Below are 18089 nucleotides of genomic sequence, written 5' to 3'. Positions count from 1 at the left end.
CTACAAAAGCTTCTCAGTTTCAACAGGTCCCATTGATTGATTGTTTCTCTCAGTGTCTGTGCTACTGGTGTTACATTTAGAAAGTGATCTCCAGTGCCAATGTGTTCAAGAGTACTTCCTACTTTCTTTTCAGGTTCAGAATAACTAGATTTATGTTGAGGTGTTTGATCCACTTGGACTTAAGTATTGTGCATGGTGACAGACATGGATCTATTTGCAGTCTTCTACACACTGACATTCAGTTATGCCAGCACCATTTGTTGAAGATGCTTTCTATTTTCCATTGTACATTTTTGGCTTCTTTGTTAAAAATTATATGTTCATAGGTGTGCGGGTTAATGTCAGGGTCTTCAATTCGATTCCATTGGTCAAATGTCGGTTTTTATGCCAGTACCAAGCTGTTTTTATTATGGTAGCTCTATAGTAGAGCTTGAGGTCTGGGATTGGTGATGCCTCTAGAAGTTGTTTTATTGTACAGGATTCTTTTGGCTATCCTGGGTTTTTTGTTTTTCCATATGAAGTTGAATATTATTCTTTCCATATCTGTGAAGAATTGTGTTGGTAATTTGATGGGGATTGCATTGAAATTGTAGATTGCTTTGGTAAGATCGCCATTTTTACTATGTTAATCCTGCCTATCAATGAGCATGGGAGATCTTTCCATTTACTGACATCTTCAATTTCTTTTTTCAGGGACTTAAAGTTCTTGTCATATAGGTCCTTCACATGCTTAGTTAGAGTAACCCCAAGGTATTTTATATCATTTGTGGCTATTGTAAAGGATGATGTATCTCTGATTTCCTTCTCAGCCTGTTTGTCTATTGTATATAGGAGGGATACTGATTTTTTTAGTTGATCTTGTATCCTGCTATGTTGCTGAAGGTTTTTATTAGCTGCATCAGTTCCTTGGTTAAATTTTTGGGGTCACTCATGTATACTATCATGTCATCTGCAAATAGGGAGAGCTTGGCTTCTTCCTTTCCAATTTGTGTCCACTTAATCTCTTTATGTTGTCTTATAGCTCTTGCTATAACTTCAAGTACTATATTGAATAAGTATGGGGAGAGGGGACAACCTTGCCGTGTTACTGATTTTAGTGGTATTGCTTTGAGTTTCTCTCCATTTAATTTGATGTTGGCTGTTGTCTTGCTAGAGAATGCCTTTATTATGTTTAGGTATGTTCCCTGTATTCCTGATTGCTCCAAGTCCTTTATCATGAAGGGGTGTTGGATTTTGTCAAATGCCTTTTTCTGCATCTAGTGAGATGATCATGTGTTTTTTTTTTCCTTTGAGTTTGTTTATATGGTATATTACATTGATGGACTTGCGTATGTTGAAGCACACTTGCATCCCTGGGATGAAGCCTACTTGATCATGGTGGATAATTGTTTTGATGTGTTCTTGGAGTCTGTTCACCAGAATTTTATTGAGTATTTTTGCATCAATGTTCATGAGAGGGATTGGTCTGTAGTACTCTTTCTTTGTTGCATCTTTGTTTGGTTTAGGAATCAGGGTAATTGTAGCCTCATAGAAGGAGTTTGGTAGTATACTTTCTGCTTCTATTGTGTGGAACAATTTAAAGAGTGTTGGTATTAAGTCTTCTTTGAAGATCTGGTAGAATTCTGCAGTGAAACCATCTGGTCCAGGGCTTATTTTGGTTGGGAGACTTTTAATGACTGATTCTATTTCTTTAGGGGTTATTGGACTATTTAAATGGTTTATCTGGTCTTGATTTAACTTAGGTATGTGGTACCTATCCAGAAAATTATCCATTTCTTTTAGATTTTCCAGTTTTGTGGAGTAGAGGTTTTCGAAGCATGACCTGATGATTCTCTGGATTTCATCATAGTCTGTTGTTATGTCCCCCTTTTCATTTCTGATTTTGTTAATTTGGATCTCTCTCTCTGTCTTTTGGTTAGTTTGGATAAGGGCTTGTCTATCTTGTTGATCTTATCAAAAAAGCAACTCTTTGTTTCATTAATCCTTTGTATTGTTCCCTTTATTTCTATTTTAATAATTACAGCTCTCAATTTGATAATTTCCTGGCATCTGTTCCTCCTGGGAGACTTTTCTTCTTCTTGTTCAAGGACTTTCAGGTGTGCTATCAAGTCACTAGCGTGAGATTTCTCCAGCTTCTTTATGTGGGCATTCAGTGCTATGAATTTCCCTTTTAGCACTGCTTTCATAGTGTCCCATAAGTTTGGGTATGTGGTGTATTCATTTTCATTGATCTCTAGGAAATCTTTAATTTATTTCTTTATTTCTTCCTTAACCCATTGGTGATTCAGTTGAGCATTATTCAGTTTCCATGAGATTGTAGGATTTCTGTAGTTTTTTTCTGTTGTTGAAATCTAACATTAAACCATGGTGGTATGATAGAACACATGAGGTTATTCCAATTGTTTTGTATCTGTTGAGATTTGCTTTGTGGCCAAGTATAAGGTCGATTTTAGAGAAGGTTTCATGGGGTGCTGAGAAGAAGTTATATTCTTTTTCGTTTGGGTGGAATGTTCTGTAGATATCGATTAAGTCCACTTGAGCCATAACATCAGTTAAGTCCATTATGTCTCTGTTAAGTTTCAATTTGGCCGATCTGTCCAGAGGTGAAAGTGGGGTGTTGAAGTCTCCCACTATTAATGTGTGGAGTTTTATATGTGATTTGAGCTTTAGTAATGTTTCTTTTACATATGTGGGTGCCCTTGTGTTTGGGGCATAAATGTTCAGAATTGAGACTTCATCTTGGTTGATCTTTCCTGCGATGAGTATGTAATGTCCTTCATCATCTCTTTTGATTGATTTTAGTTTGAAGTCTATTTTGCTGGATATTAGGATGGCTACACCAGCTTGCTTCTTAAGACAATTTGATTGGAAAGTCTTTTCCCAGCCTTTTATTCTTAGGAGGTGTCTGTCTTTGAGTTTGAGGTGTGTTTCTTATATGCAGCAGAAATATGGGTCCTGTTTTTGTATCCATTCTGTTAGTCTGTGTCTTTTTATCAATGAATTAATTCCATTGATATTAAGGGATATTAATGACCAGTGATTGTTCATTCCTGTTGTTATCTTTATTTTTTTGTGGTAGTGTGTGTGTACTTCTCTTCTTTGGGGTTTGCTGCTATGTTGTTATCTATTGCCTGTGTTTTCATGGGTGTATCTGCCTTCCTTAGGTTGGAATGTTCCTTCTAGTGGGTTCTGTAGGGCTGGATTTGTGGATAAGTATTGTTTAAATCTGGTTTTGTCTTGGAAGGTCTTGTTCACTCCATCTATGATGACTGAAAATTTTGCTGGGTATATTAGTCTAGGCTGGCATCCATGGTCTCTTAGTGTTTGCCTTTTATCTGTCCAGGTCCTCCTGGCTTTCAAATTCTCCATTGAGAAATCGGGTGTTATTCTGATGGGTTTGCCTTTGTAAGTCACTTGGCCTTTTTCCTTTGCTGCCCTTAATATTCTTTCTTTATTCTGTATGTTTAGTTGTTTAATTATTACGTGGCAAAGGGACTTTTTTTGGGGGTCTAGTCTGTTTGGTGTTCTATAGGCTTCTTGTATCTTCATCGACATTTCCTTCTTTAAGCTGGGAAAGTTTTCTTCTATGATCTTGTTAAATATATTTTCTGTGCCTTTGTGTTGGTATTCTTTTCCTTCCTCTATCCCTATTATTCATAGGTTTGGTCTTTTCATGGTGTCCCAAATTCCTTGGACATTTTGGGTCATGAATTTGTTGGTTTTACTGTTTTCTTTGACTGATGAATCTATTTCTTATATATATATTTGATAGATTATTTATCAACTGTTGAGAATTTATTTTCCTATTGATGACAATAGGAATTTTAAAAGGTATAAAAGTTTCATTTGAAGACTTATGTTCCTTCATAATCATTATTAACCTAATATTAACCTTAGTAATAGTCATGATGGTATTATTGATATAATTTCCATTTTCATTAATTCAGTTCAAAATTAACCCTTATATATCATAAACAGCAGACTGGACAATACCCTGCAGTGATTTTTAAAGGCTTGTACAATGATATTCAAAAAACCTTTTGTGAAATTACCAACTAATTTATTTAAACACTTATTGTTTCTCTCAAGGCGATAAGTCGTATCAAACTTGTTTTATTTGACCTCCATTTTCTCCAGATGTTCTTATAATCTAATACATATTTCATTTTTCTTTTATTTTCAATACTTTTAGTCACAAATGAGTTGGTTGTTAAGATGTGGTTATAATAATATTTATTCAGAAGAAATGATACAGTCTATGTAATATCTGGTCTTTTCACTGTAATCTCCTGAAGACTTGTTTTACCAGGCTGTTCCCAAGCATGGAAAGGTTATAGCCTGTTAAACCATGTGTTTTTCACTACCTTTCTGTCTACTCTCTAATTTTACTCTTTCTTTTATTTATTTTTTCTATCCTCTCACCTATATTTCTATTTCTTTCTGTTATTTACTTGTTTATTGTTGTAATATCCTAAATGAGAGATAGAAACTGTAGTACAAGTTTGTTAAAAAAAAATCAGCTAAGGAAAAGTGGGGATCTGTCCACATTTATTGTGAAGCAGCAAACATTTCTACACAATAAACTTGAAGAAAGCAACAGAGGTGGGAATCTACTGTCATGGGAAAAACCTTTAATGTAACTGGCATCTTTATAGATGAAGATTCTTCCTGGTAAAAGGAAAGTGCACCCAGAGTCAACTCAAGCTGAGAAAGTAAAGTTTGCTTATCTGCATTTTCTTTAATAAGGTCTATGAGATAAAGAGGTGTGAAGAGAGAATGATGGGGATGGCCTGCAATATAATATTACTTCTTTCTTTTTCCTTGATTCTGAACCAAAGTATTATAATGTGCATGAAATCTCTAAAAATTGATGGGAACAAAATACTGTCACATAATTGTTTGAGAAAGAGAATGTAATAAAATATCTACCTACTATTCCAAACTCTTTAAAACTAGCACAATCATGAAATACCAAGAGAGTGAAGGAAAAAATGCATGTTGAAAGCAGCATGAAGTCTGTATGCTTCTACTTTTACAAAATCCTAGATTGAAAATATTTTTTAAATAGGCAGTCTTTAAATACATTCATCATAATTTTATAATACAATAACTATTTTGAATATTAAACTCATAGTGTTAAAATTCTGTACATAGAAATGGCATGTTATACCAGGTGGTGGTGCATGCCTTTAATCCCAGCAGTTGGGAGGCAGAGCCAGGTGGATCTCTGTGATTTCGAGGCCAGCCTGGGCTACCAAGTGAGTACCAGGAAATGGCACAAAGCTACACAGAGAAACCCCGTCTCAAAAAACCAAAAAAAAAAAAAAAAGAAGAAGAAGATAAAAAGAAATGACATGTTACACAGAGAGCATTTTTTCAGAGGCATATGGGAAAGTATTTTTTTAGAAAATACTTTTGCATCTGAAACTTTAAGATGGAAATAGGGGGCAGACAGATAACTCAGATGTTAAAGGTAGTTGCTATACCAGTCTGGTTAACTGACTGATTCACAGATATCACAGAACATGACTAGAGAAAATCAACTCAACAAAGCTGTTCTCTGAGCTTTACCTGTGTTTGGTGGAATGTATCTATCTGCACACAATTGCATACAAACACACACATACTTGCACACACACAAATTCTAAGGATTAATATGTTTTAATTAAGATAGAATAAAGAAATATCATAGGGAAAATATGAAAATATAAAAAATAATAGAAAATTATAAAATTTGTGAAATAATGATCAGAAGAGGTTCAAATTTTGGTTCAGATTTAGAAAATAAAAGACTTTATTAGTAAAATCTTTGTTGATTTTTGTTTACGTTAAATGAGTTACATTGATATTGTTAGTATTACTTAAAATGCACTTTACACAATTATATCTTCCCATAGTGACTATAAATAGCTTAAAATATAAAAACCTAATATATAATATACCAGGACAATTTTATAATTCACCATATGAACATATACAAACCACTTATTATTTTAATTTTACATATCAACCATGGATTCCCCTGTCCACCCTCCTCCTGCCCCTCCCACACACACCCTCCCCTCTCAATACTCCCCCCATTAAATTCAGTTTTTTTATTGTTTTGAGACTTTTAGGCATGAATACACTGTATTTGTATCATTTTGACTCTTCTATACCTCCAACTCTCTCCACCCACCTCAATAACTTTAGGATTCCTAACCTCTTTATATATTTATATATATTATATACACACCATAATGAATCTACTCGGTGTTTTTCCTTGTGTATTTGTTTAGGTCACAACATAATGTGCCTTAACTCTTAGAGATTTTACCTGAAAGATGAAATATTGCCAGCTACTTTATAAGATAAGTGAATTGCAAATATTAGATCTAAGTTTTAATACTTTAATTTGATTTTCTACATTAAAACCTTCCAATTAAGTAAAAAAAAAAAAAAAAAAAAAAGAATAGCTACCAGTTGGCATTACTATTTTTAAAATTTGGTTACAAAAAGAGTTGAAGTCATGTGAAGTTCCAGGAATGAAGAATGTGCTCTGATTGCCAGTTGTTGTTCAGATCCAGTCTGAGTCACATTTATTTGAAGAAAAAAAAAGGATCATGATTATTATCAAACTTGGTTGTGTTTCCAAGCACTTGTTTTTTTGCTAGTTATTTTTGGAATCTCAGGGAGTTGGGAACATTAGAATTGACTTAGGAAGGGACTGAGGATGAAATGCTAACATCTGTTCCTGTTAATATTCTTATTTTGCAACAGCTTTGGGTCTGCAGAGAACAGTTTTCCCCCTTATTGATGTGATTATTTCTAGAGATTTAGTCACCATAAATTAAAGATATGTTAATATTTACAACTATATTGTCCGTGTCGCATTGAGAAATTATAGGATTTGAAATCTAGAATTTCGGTACAAAAGCACTTCTGCTCCAAGAAGAAATATAAAACAAGTAAACAAAATAATGCCCAAAACTTTATCTTCAAGGGAGAGATCAAGCCAGCAAGGAGTTTCCCTCTGTGGCTTCTGTTTCAAGTTCCTTCATCAATAGAGCTACAATTAAAGAAAGGAATATATTTATATCTGGAACATCTCATTGCCGTATTGTAAAATCTTAAACTGACTGCAAGGCTATATTAGTTACTTTCCTTCTTGCCAGCATAAATAGCATAGCAAAAGCAGTTCTAGGAAGGAGTGGATTAGTTTGCTCACCTTTTGAGGAAAGACTACATCCTCACAGGGAAATCATGGCGGGCAGTATCTGACACGTAGTCGCTGAGGAAGAGAGAGGTGAATGTTTCTGTTTCTTGTTACTTCCTCTCTTTGGTTCATTCTTGGTCTAGAAGAAGGTTTGGTGTCATCCCCCTTCAGGATAAGTCTTCCCACCTCAATTCAACCTCTCTAGAATGTTCTAGAATACATACCCTGAGGTGTGCTGCCTAGATGGTTTCAAGTTCAGAAAAATTGACAGTGAGGAGTCACTGTCAGCTAAATGTTCTCCCTCTCTCCTCTCCTTTATTGTAAGTGGATCATTTGTAGATAATCAGATAAGCATGAGTTTGGGCATACACATATATGTTCCTCTAATACAGATTAAAATGGAAATAAAAGAGGATTCAAGATTCATCTTTTAGTCAGCCATACATAAGAGCGTTTGTTTTGTGTAATAAATACTGATATTGTGCCCAGGTGAGAAATTTACAATTCAGTTTCAGTTTTACTATTTAAAAGTTATGCGTGTGTTTTAATATGTATTTTAGTCACCAACATTTAAATAAAGAAATTGAAGGGAAATAATTTGTTTCCAGTGTTTTGTGATAGAAATTTGTATTACTTACTCTCTGTTAACAACTGTGATTAAATATCATGACCCAAGCAACCAATAAAAAAAATGAGTTTATTTAGACTTGTGACTTCAGTAGGAGAGTCCATGAGTGACAGGTGGCATGGAAGTAGGTCAACAGAGCATGAAGCTGAGACATCACATCTTCAAATGTAAACAAGTATCAGAAAGATAGAAAGAGAATTGGAAGTCAGACAAGCTTTCAACTCTGAAAACTCACCCTGAAGTGACATACTAATTCCATCATGGCCACATATCATAAACCTTCCCAAACAGTGCCAACAACTGGGAAAGAAGTATTCAGAGATATAAGCCTATGAAGCACACTTCTCTTAAACCACTGCAATATTATTATATCTTTTATTCAAAGCTAGGAAAAATGTGACAATGTGACTATCAAATCAAACAACCATTATGCCATATTCACATCCGATTTTAAATACCACAGACTTCTACAATCACATTCTCTGTTGCAAACTGTTGGATGAAAAAAACATTTCACAGATAAATGGGCTTGGTAAATATTTAAATAAAAATATTAAACGCTTCTTTTTTCTTTCTTTCTTTCTTTCTTTTTTTTTTTTGAGACTGGATTTCTCTGTGTTGCTTTGCGCCTTTCCTGGAACTCACTTGGTTGCCTAAGCTGGCCTTGAACTCATAGAGATCTCCCTGGCTCTGCCACCCAAGTGCTGGGATTAAAGGCATGCTTCTTAATTGAATGTTCCTAGAACTACTCATGTAATATGTCTTCTGATACACAATGTAAATGTGACATGTGATTCACTGAGCTGTTGTCTTTTCTGTATCCAACTATAAAACACACTTCTAGTACAAACTGAATTAATGACACATTCCACTATCAAAAATCCACATTTCTAAATATAACTTGCTTAGTTTTCTAAATGAATAAGAACATTATAAATCAAAGTATTGCATCCAATAATGCTACTATAATTTAACTACTGTGTCAATTTTTCACATCTTTCAAATTTTAGCGTGCATATATTGTAATAGTCATTTCTTAAAACTACCTCTCCTAACTCTCCCATACCCCTCTCACTCTCAATTTGAAAACCATATATATATATATTTGTTTCAGGGCTGATAACTGCATTAGACTGTAGCAGGAATCTTAACAAGTCTTATTAATAAGAACAAACCTGAGGCCAGTTACTGGGGTGAATGCTGGAAGATCAGAGAGACAGAACAAGCCACAGCTACCTGACCTCGACAGTTCCTCACCTGGTCTTATTTCCTGAGACTGCAAGCTTCTGTGTCCTCATCCCAATGACTCTCAGCTGAACTGCTGCTCCAAAGCCTAAAAGCTTAACTAGCTCTGGTGCCTAGTTTTCACACCTTATATATCTTCCTGTTCTCTGCCATCACTCCTTGGGATTAAAGGCTCTCTTTCTGGGGTTAATGTTGTAAGTCACCATGCCTGGCTGTTTCCAATGTGGCCTTGAACTCACAGAGATCCATCCACCTGGCTCTGCCTCCCGAGTGCTGGGATTAAAAGCATGTGCCACCACTGCCTATCCTCATGTTTAATATTGTGGCTGCCCTGTTCTCTAACCCAAGAGAGGTTTATTTCGGGGAACACTCATATTTCGGGGAACACAATACCATCACATTAGACAAGTAATAACAGTGCTCAGCCTTGGGAGATGCTTTCCTTGAGGTATAGTTGCAGGAGGTCTGGTGTAGCTGTACCCATTGAGGTAGGCTGCACACCGTCTATTGATCTCTGAATTTTGTCCAGTAGTGATTTCCTGTGATAGTCTCCATTTGCTGTAAAGAAGAGGAGTGATAGCTACACATATCAGTGAATATAATAATGAAGTTTAGAATATTACAAGGAATGAGAATACTCTAGCAAAGCAGCAGCAGTAATTACATCACATTCAATACCCCATTATTCCTAGAAAGCAGACTAAGTTGCAAGTACCACACATGATTTACCTCATGTTGAGTGGAACTTAAGTCCAATTAGACAGATGTAGGTTATCACCTATATTTGAGAAAGATTCTTTGTTCCTTTATGGATAACTTGCCATTCTGGGAAGTAGGGTTTATAGGACTTGCAGTTTGGGAGAGTCCTTTACTTGCTTCTCTCCTTTGGCAGCTTGCCTAGTAGTTCTGGTACCAAGAAGGCTAGAACACAGGATAAAGGTTTTCAGGTTAGGCTCACCTTGAGTTAACATTACATTAAAATGGATCATTTATTACAATTAGTTGAGTCAAAATTGGCACTGGGATTTAAAACCAGAATTGCCATAAATAATGTTTGTTTTTGTTGTTGTTGTTGTTGTTTTTGCTTTGATTTTATTTGCTTGGCAGCATGTCTGTTTTCCTGAATGTTCCAGGTTCAATTCCAGTACAATTCAACTATATTGTTCTAAGAAAGCCTTCAGGTGTTAAAAAGGGGGAGGGGATTGCATTTAGTTAGAATTAATTCCTGACACCATTATTTTCTTTTTGGCCTTTGCACAAGAAGAATGTGAACCCAAGAGTCATGTGATAACTTTCATACTAATAAAAAAGATGCAATATCAAACTATTTCAGTCATCTAGAAATTGAAAACATCTATATGAGGAACCCAGAAGTGAGCTTTGGTGTTATTCCACGTAAATCCTGCTGACAGATTTCCTCCTACAATCCCTACAGAGATTCATGGCACATCTGATTTTAAGGGAGTTGGAGGAACCCTAGAAAGCATTCATACATACATGCACACATGCAAACATACATATATACATATATGTATACACACACAACACACACATATATGTATTTATATATATGTGTGTGTGTATATATATATATATATATATATATATATATATATATGTATGTATCTGTGAAAATGTGATTCTTATAGTTGTTAAAATGACTGTCTCACTTTACCTTCATTTTGCAGTTCATTCAGGCACAGGCTGTATAGTTTTCTATGAAGCACATAATCTCTACTCAAGTCCCTTAGGAAAATGTAATAGCAATTAGTAAGTAATAATACAGAGTCTGTTGATTACTATGGAATAAACTAAAATGCTTTCCACACATTCCTAACTGAGAACGGATTGCTCACATAACTTGTCCTGTTTTAATGACATTTTGTATCTAAGGTCTTCTTTAATCAATGCATTATATGATGTTTTCCAAAGATGTGTCTATGTCATGATTCAAAATCTAAAGAGCTAAATATGGTGAGGCTCTTCTTAGGAAATTAAATTATATTGGTATGCATAAACATTAGGCACTTGATAGAGAATATGAAAAATTGGACAGCTAAAAAGAGGCAATCAAACATTGGCTGAAAGCAAAAGAGAATGATTAAGCAAGAAATGACTAGTCCTATGATTCTTAGTTTCATAAGCAGCATGATCCCCCTTTCCTCTTGGAAATTTTCCCTCTTGAATTATTATTACCATCACACTTTCACACTTGTATATAATACATTCTGGTTACACTAATCCTTCCATCCTCCCCCACCCCCACCCCAGCCCTGTTTCCCATACCAACCATCCTGATACTTTTTGCCAAATCTTCATCCCCCTTGTCTTTCTGTTTCATATTGTTGTTTTGTTTTTTGTTTTTTTCTGTTTATTTTTTTGCTTTGGGCCCAGTAAGTTTAGCAAAGACCACTTGTTTGCTCATGGCTGTGAAATTAGCCAATGAAGACAGAATTTCTCCTCAATGGACATATCACTGTACCGGTGATTTCTTTTTTCTAGCAATCGTCCACTATGGTAAACTCCCTTGCTCTGGGATGTGCCCCACTAGTCCCCTCCCCAATATGTGACTAAGTATTTACTGCTTCAGTCTTTGGAAGATTTAGTCAGCTAACTGCAGATGTGAGTTCATGAGTACATGGTCATGTCCTGCTAATCATACAGTATTTCAATACCCTTCTCCATATTGCTCAGCTATTACCTTCTCTCTTTCCCTGTTATGATACCCCCTAAGCCATGGAAGGTGTGACATGGGTATCTTGTTAGACATAAAACACTCAGTAGTCCATCTTGATGAGTTATGACACATTTTCTAACATTGATTCAATGAGAGGATTCTTTTTTTTTTTTTTTTTTTTTGGTTTTTTGAAACAGGGTTTCTCTGTGTAGCTTTGCACCTTTCCTGGAACTCGCTTTGGAGACCAGGCTGGCCTCAAACCCACAAAGTTCCACCTGGCTCTGCCTCCGGAGTGCTGGGATTAAAGGCATGTGCCACCACCGCCTGGCTAAGAGGCTTCTTTGATCAAGGCTAAAAGTAGAATTTGCCTATAGGTGCAATGTACAATAAGCAACACAAAGGGAGTTGGCTCTCCTGCTGATGCCTATGACCTTTCAAGTCATGGCCCGTTGATGATGTCTGAAGTACCGTGCACATATGAACTGCCTCCTCTGGATTTAGCCACAAATCAAAACATGAAATAGTTAATTATACAAAAACCAATTTCCCACTACTTCACAAATAAGCATTGCATGTGTGTGTGTGTGTGTGTGTGTGTGTGTGTGTGTGTGTGTATGTGTGTGTGTATGTTTAAAGTCAGTATTGTAGCATATAATGGTCTAGGGTCACTGATGACTTTTCTTCTGCAGCTACCTTCATAGAAACTTCATAGTGGTTAAAATTAAAATATTTACCACAGCTTTGAATATCTGAACATTCAGTCACCAATTTGCAGTATCCTTTGGAAAGGTTAAAGAAGCTTTGGGCGTGAAAAACTTGCGCTACATTCATTAAGCATTCTCTCTCTCTCTCTCCTCTCTCTCTCTCACACACACTTTACTTTGTTCTAAAAGAGGTGAGATTTCAACTTCCTGCCCCATGCAATCATGGCTTCCCCTGGCTTCCATATTTCCATAAATGATGGACTCTTATCCTTCTTTTTCTCTAAAGTTGCTTTTGGTCACCTTGTGTTTAGCACAGTAAAAGAAATGTAACAAATACATATAAACTTCCCACATTGTGGCACAGATCCAGCTAGGGAAGCATTTAGCTCAGGTTCATCCTGGTTTCTCTATATTCTGCAGCCAAGGTGTGTGATGTTTTCAATAAACAGATGCTAGCTTCTAGTTTTTATAAGCAATAAATGGCAGTGACCTATATGATATCAGAGGCCTGGTTTCTGGGAGCTACTATATCAACGCCTAGGGAGGTGTCCCCTACACAGTGCTGTGTTTTCCCTTAGTAACTCAGGTTACTGGAATTGGCATTACCCATCAATGTGTGGAATTTACTTTCAAACCTTTGTTTTAAAATATATTTATCATTAGCAAACAAAATAGCGGGGTTTCATTGGATTCCTTCATGGATAGTTTTAGTTAACTTTCTCTATTTTTTGTCTTCAACCAGAGCTCAATATTTGATTAAACTATGTAACCTCCAGTATTGCTTACTTTTGTTTTCATAGAACCTATGTTCTCTCATCTCTAAATGCATTGAGACATCTTCTCATGCTCAACTACCCTAGCTTGTTTGGTGATCTATGCTGACATTCAATTCAGACAAATAAATCTTAAAAAGTTGAAATTATGATCCAAATATGGCAGAACCTGTTGGGTGTCTTGTAGCTTCATTTTGGACCAATATTTGAGTGCTTGCTCAACAGCTCTGTAGATGAAGCAAGGCCTGCAGGGAGAGTCTCACTTGTCAAGGATCAGTGGACTTCAGGACAGCGCAGATGACTGCTGGGACCATGAGGCCTGAACTCTTTCTTCTCTTTCATGATATTGACGATTCTCTTGGGGGTTTTTAGTGTCTCTTTCTCAGTCAGTCGTGCATAGGAATGATCTGATTGTTTCTGAAAAATCCCATTTTTTTTTTCCTCAAATATTTTCCCCTAAAATTATTTGAGAAGTGATGTTTCTCAAGCGTCTTGTCTGGAGGTGCCAGTTGTCAATCAAGACCCTGATAACTGTTCTGACACAATGTTAACAGGAACTGATGCAATGAAACTTCATGGGCAGTTAAAGACTTTCAAACTTACTGGATACAGGTAGCTTATGGCTAATCACCCCTATTTCTGTAAGAATATTTTGAACAAGATTGTTGATTTGAAAGTGTGTGCTTATGTTAATTATCTTTTTGTTTTGTAAAGACAGGATGTACCTGGCTCCATAGTTGACCAAGCTGGAAAAATGATATGTGGTGTTTTTGGTTTAAACATATTCCGATATAAAAGTTGGAAAAACTGTATTTTACATACCTGGTTTTACTAGACGTTAATGTTGGATAGTGGAAAAACATTTTAGGTGTGGAAAAATATGCTTTTTTTGAAGTATAATGACTGTTTTAGGTACTCAGGGCCCACCACTTTTTTGAAACTCCTCTGGTGGTTGGATGGTTCATTTCTTTTCAGAGATTCCCCTTCCCTATAAATGGAGGCTTTTCTGTGTCCCATCCTCTGTCCTAAAGCAACTTGTAAATAACTGCTCAGAGGTTTAATATTACTTATAAATGCTTGACTGATGGCTCAATCTATTACAAACTAACTCTTACATTTAAATTAGCCCATTTCTAATAATTAAGTATTGCCATGTGGCCATAGCTTTACCAATTTGCTGGCATGTTGATCCTTGGGCAGCTAGATAGTGTCTCCTAGACTCCACCCTTCTTTATCTCTGCTTGGATTTCCTGCATGTTTTTGTCCTGTTATGTCATAGGCCAAAGCAGCTTCATTTATCAACCAATGAAAGCAACACATATTCACAGCATACGGAATCCTACAAAACTTCCTCATCTCAGGACATGAACCTAGGCTATGGCGGGACCACAGCAAAAGCCAAAAAGGTGTTGATTCTCTAGGCATGAGTTGTTAACTAAATATATTTCCTGATCTATCCATTTTACTATAAATTCCATAATTCATTTTTATTTTTATTTTTATTTGTAGCTGAATAAATTTTCCTAGTGTGCTAGGACCATGTGGCCTGAACTCTTTCTTCTCTTTCTTGATATTGATGATTATTTTACCATAATTTCATTATACATTCAATAGTTGATGGGTATTGAGGCTGGTTTGGTGCAACAACAGCTTCCTTTGTTGTTGTTGTTGTTTTGTTTTGTTTGTTTTGTCTTGTTTTTAAAAGAGGTGTCAAATGTATATAAAAGACAATATCCTTAACAAATGGTGCAGGAAACAAATAGACACCAATAAGTAGAAAAAAAAATTGAATCTTAATCCTTCACTCTGAAGAAAATTCAGTGCAAATAGATTAAAGATGCCAAAATCTGATAGCTTTGAATTGCCCAGGGAAAAAGACCAACCTTTGACAAGCATGATTTCAATAAATTAAAAAGTTTCAGTATAGCAAAGTAAATTGTCAATGGAATATAGAGACAGTTCATAGAATGCAAGAAAAATAATATATTCTATAAGTATGGCAGCTATTACCATCTAGAATATACTAAGAACTAAAGGAAAATAATATTAATAAAACAAGTATAACATTTATAAGGGGTGCTAAATGTTCAGTGAATGTGATGATAAGACCCTATTACTCATAATATAATATAGAGAAATAAAGCTGATAGTTACTTGGAAACTTCATTCTTGCTGGCAACTTTAAAAGTGTCAGATGTTTCTTTCCAGGTTGCCCATGTGTGACATCATCAAACCATGGATTCTCTAAGCTCTAATGATTTCCCACATGGTAAAATATGCCCATTGGTATATCACTGATATGAATGATTTAGGGGAAGCCAAAACTATCCTGCTTTGATTGCTTAACTCAATGGAATCTTTGCCTGGTACTATAATCTTGGCCAAGAACTTTTACCTGGGATGTCATAGGTTCAACAAATAATGTTCATAAAGGAACATGCTATCAAACTGTCTTTTTAATCCTTACCCTTAGATTTATATATTTGTGCATCTCTCAGCCATCGTCAGAAAAACCTTCTGTATGCAGTGGATGTCATTTTACACATAGACTCAAAACTGAGCAAAGTACAGAGGATAAACCAGCCTGAATGTTCAGTCTAGAACTGAACATTAACACCCAGAATCAGAGAAAAAGAGGAAGATCAGACAAAAAGCGGGTAAGAGCCAGAGGGTGGTGAAGAATGAATGCTCTAAAACAAGAAAGAACAAAATCACCCAGGAGAAATAAACACCAGGAAGTAATCAAATTTTGGCCTGAAATCAATAAAATAGAAACAAAGAGAGTAATACAAAGAAGCAATGAACAAAGATTTGGTTCTTTGAGAAATTCAACAACTTTACGCAGTAACTGATGGAAGTAGATGCAGAGATCCACAGCCAAACACCAGGCTGAGCTCCAGAAGTCCAGTCGAAGAGAGGGAGGAGGGATTATATGAGCAAGGGGCATCAAGATCTTGATGAGAAAACCTACTAAGATAACCAAACCAAACTAGTGGGAACTCATGAGCTGTGGACCAATAGCTGTGGAGCCTCCATGGTACTGGACTAGGCCCCCTGCATAGGTAAGACAGTCATGTAGCTTGATTTGCTTAAGAGGCCTCTTGCAGTGAGATCAGAATCCATCCCTAGGGTATGAGCAGGCATTTTGGAGCCCACTGCCTATGGTGGGATACCTTACACAGCCTTGGTGCAGGGGGAGGGGCTTGGACCTGCTTGAACTGAGTGTTTCAGGCTCTGCTGACTCCCCATGGGAGGCCTTGCCTTGGAGGAGGTGGAAATGGGGGTTGGGATGGGAGAGAAGGCTGGAGGTGGGAAGAGGGAGGGGAAGGGATCTGTGGGTGCTATGTAAAATGAATAGAAAATTTCTTAATTAAAAAAAGAATTTTTTTTTAATGAAAGAATACTTTGTCAAAATCAAATAGAACACATGTAAATTATGAACCATGGAATGTGTCTTCCATAGATCATTCACTAAAGTCTAGAGTAGAGTTATATATCTCCCTCAGATTTCAATTGCTGCACTGCTATAATAGTAGTAAAGATTCACCCTCTCTAAATTCTGGGACAAGAAGCCCATGATCATGAACAGGATGGGTTTGGTTTCTTCTGAGACTTATCTATAACCTTCAAATTGTTCACTAATATGGCTCTATGTTATGATGTTTGTACAAAAATATATTATGCTACACTAGATCCAATATTACCTGATTTTTAAGTAGGCTATCTGTTTAAATGCCTTGACACCAAATTAGCCAAATTCTAAATGAGAATAAGAATATTTGAGAAGATACTCAAGCACAGAAAATGTCCCTCTTCTGAGAATCTATCTAACCTAAAGATTTCTCTTTCCTATTAGTGTGAACCCCCAAAATTATATTCCTAAAATCATTTATTATATACTCTTTTTTGGTGATTTCTCTATCATAGTTATTGTGGGATTTGTCTCAACTGAATCTTTCAAAAACCTTATTAGCTTTAGTAATTTCTAAGATTTGTTTATTCAAATGTTTGTTGACATTTGGGTATTTTGAGATTTTTGCTAATAGAAAAAAAATCTCTATGATGTTTAATATATAGGTTTTAATTGTGTACATGAGTTTCTGTTTCTCTTGTGTAAATATTTAAATATGGAATAGCCATTGCCATGTGTTAAATAAGTGCTTATTATCAGAAACATTCAAGTGATTTGTTAAAGTTGTACATTTTATACTTTCACAATATTTATGAAAGAATTTTAGTTTATTAATTTCTTCCCCAATATTTGACAAAGTCTTCTTAAGTTCAGATACTCCATTAAGTCTATAAAGACATGCCATTCAGTTAACAAGCAATAAAATTGTTCTCTTTATTTGTAGTTTTATGTACATAGATTTTTGTCAAATTGCACAAAACACTTTTTCTGGGACTTTAATCTCAAATATTTGTTTATTTAATTCAAGAAGTATGTCTTTATTACTGAATTTGTGAGTTTTAAATATTTTCTCAAATGTATATTAGTGTCAGATATATGACTTGTAAATATTACTCCAGTAGCTTTCTTTTCAGTTAATTGTCTTGAATGTGTATCCCAAAAAGACAGAAGTTTTAATTTTATTGAAGTAAATATGCAAATAATTCTTCACTGGATTGATTTTGGTAATTGATTTAAGAATCATTTTCCTAACCAAACTGGAAAATTCACACAAAGTTTTCTACTATATTTTTCTAATAATTTTATTGTTGGAGAAATTAATATAGGTATATTATTCATTTTTGTCAGCTACTGCATAACGTATTAATTTTGTTGAGTATTTAACTGTAAATTGTTTCACCCAGACAAGTTTTTAGTCCTCATTCATTTTGTATAATATGATATCACATTTAATGA

Source organism: Onychomys torridus, chromosome 15 (genome assembly GCF_903995425.1).
Source record: "Onychomys torridus chromosome 15, mOncTor1.1, whole genome shotgun sequence".
NCBI classification, from domain to species: domain Eukaryota; kingdom Metazoa; phylum Chordata; class Mammalia; order Rodentia; family Cricetidae; genus Onychomys; species Onychomys torridus.
Note: the sequence above shows the minus strand (reverse complement) of the source record.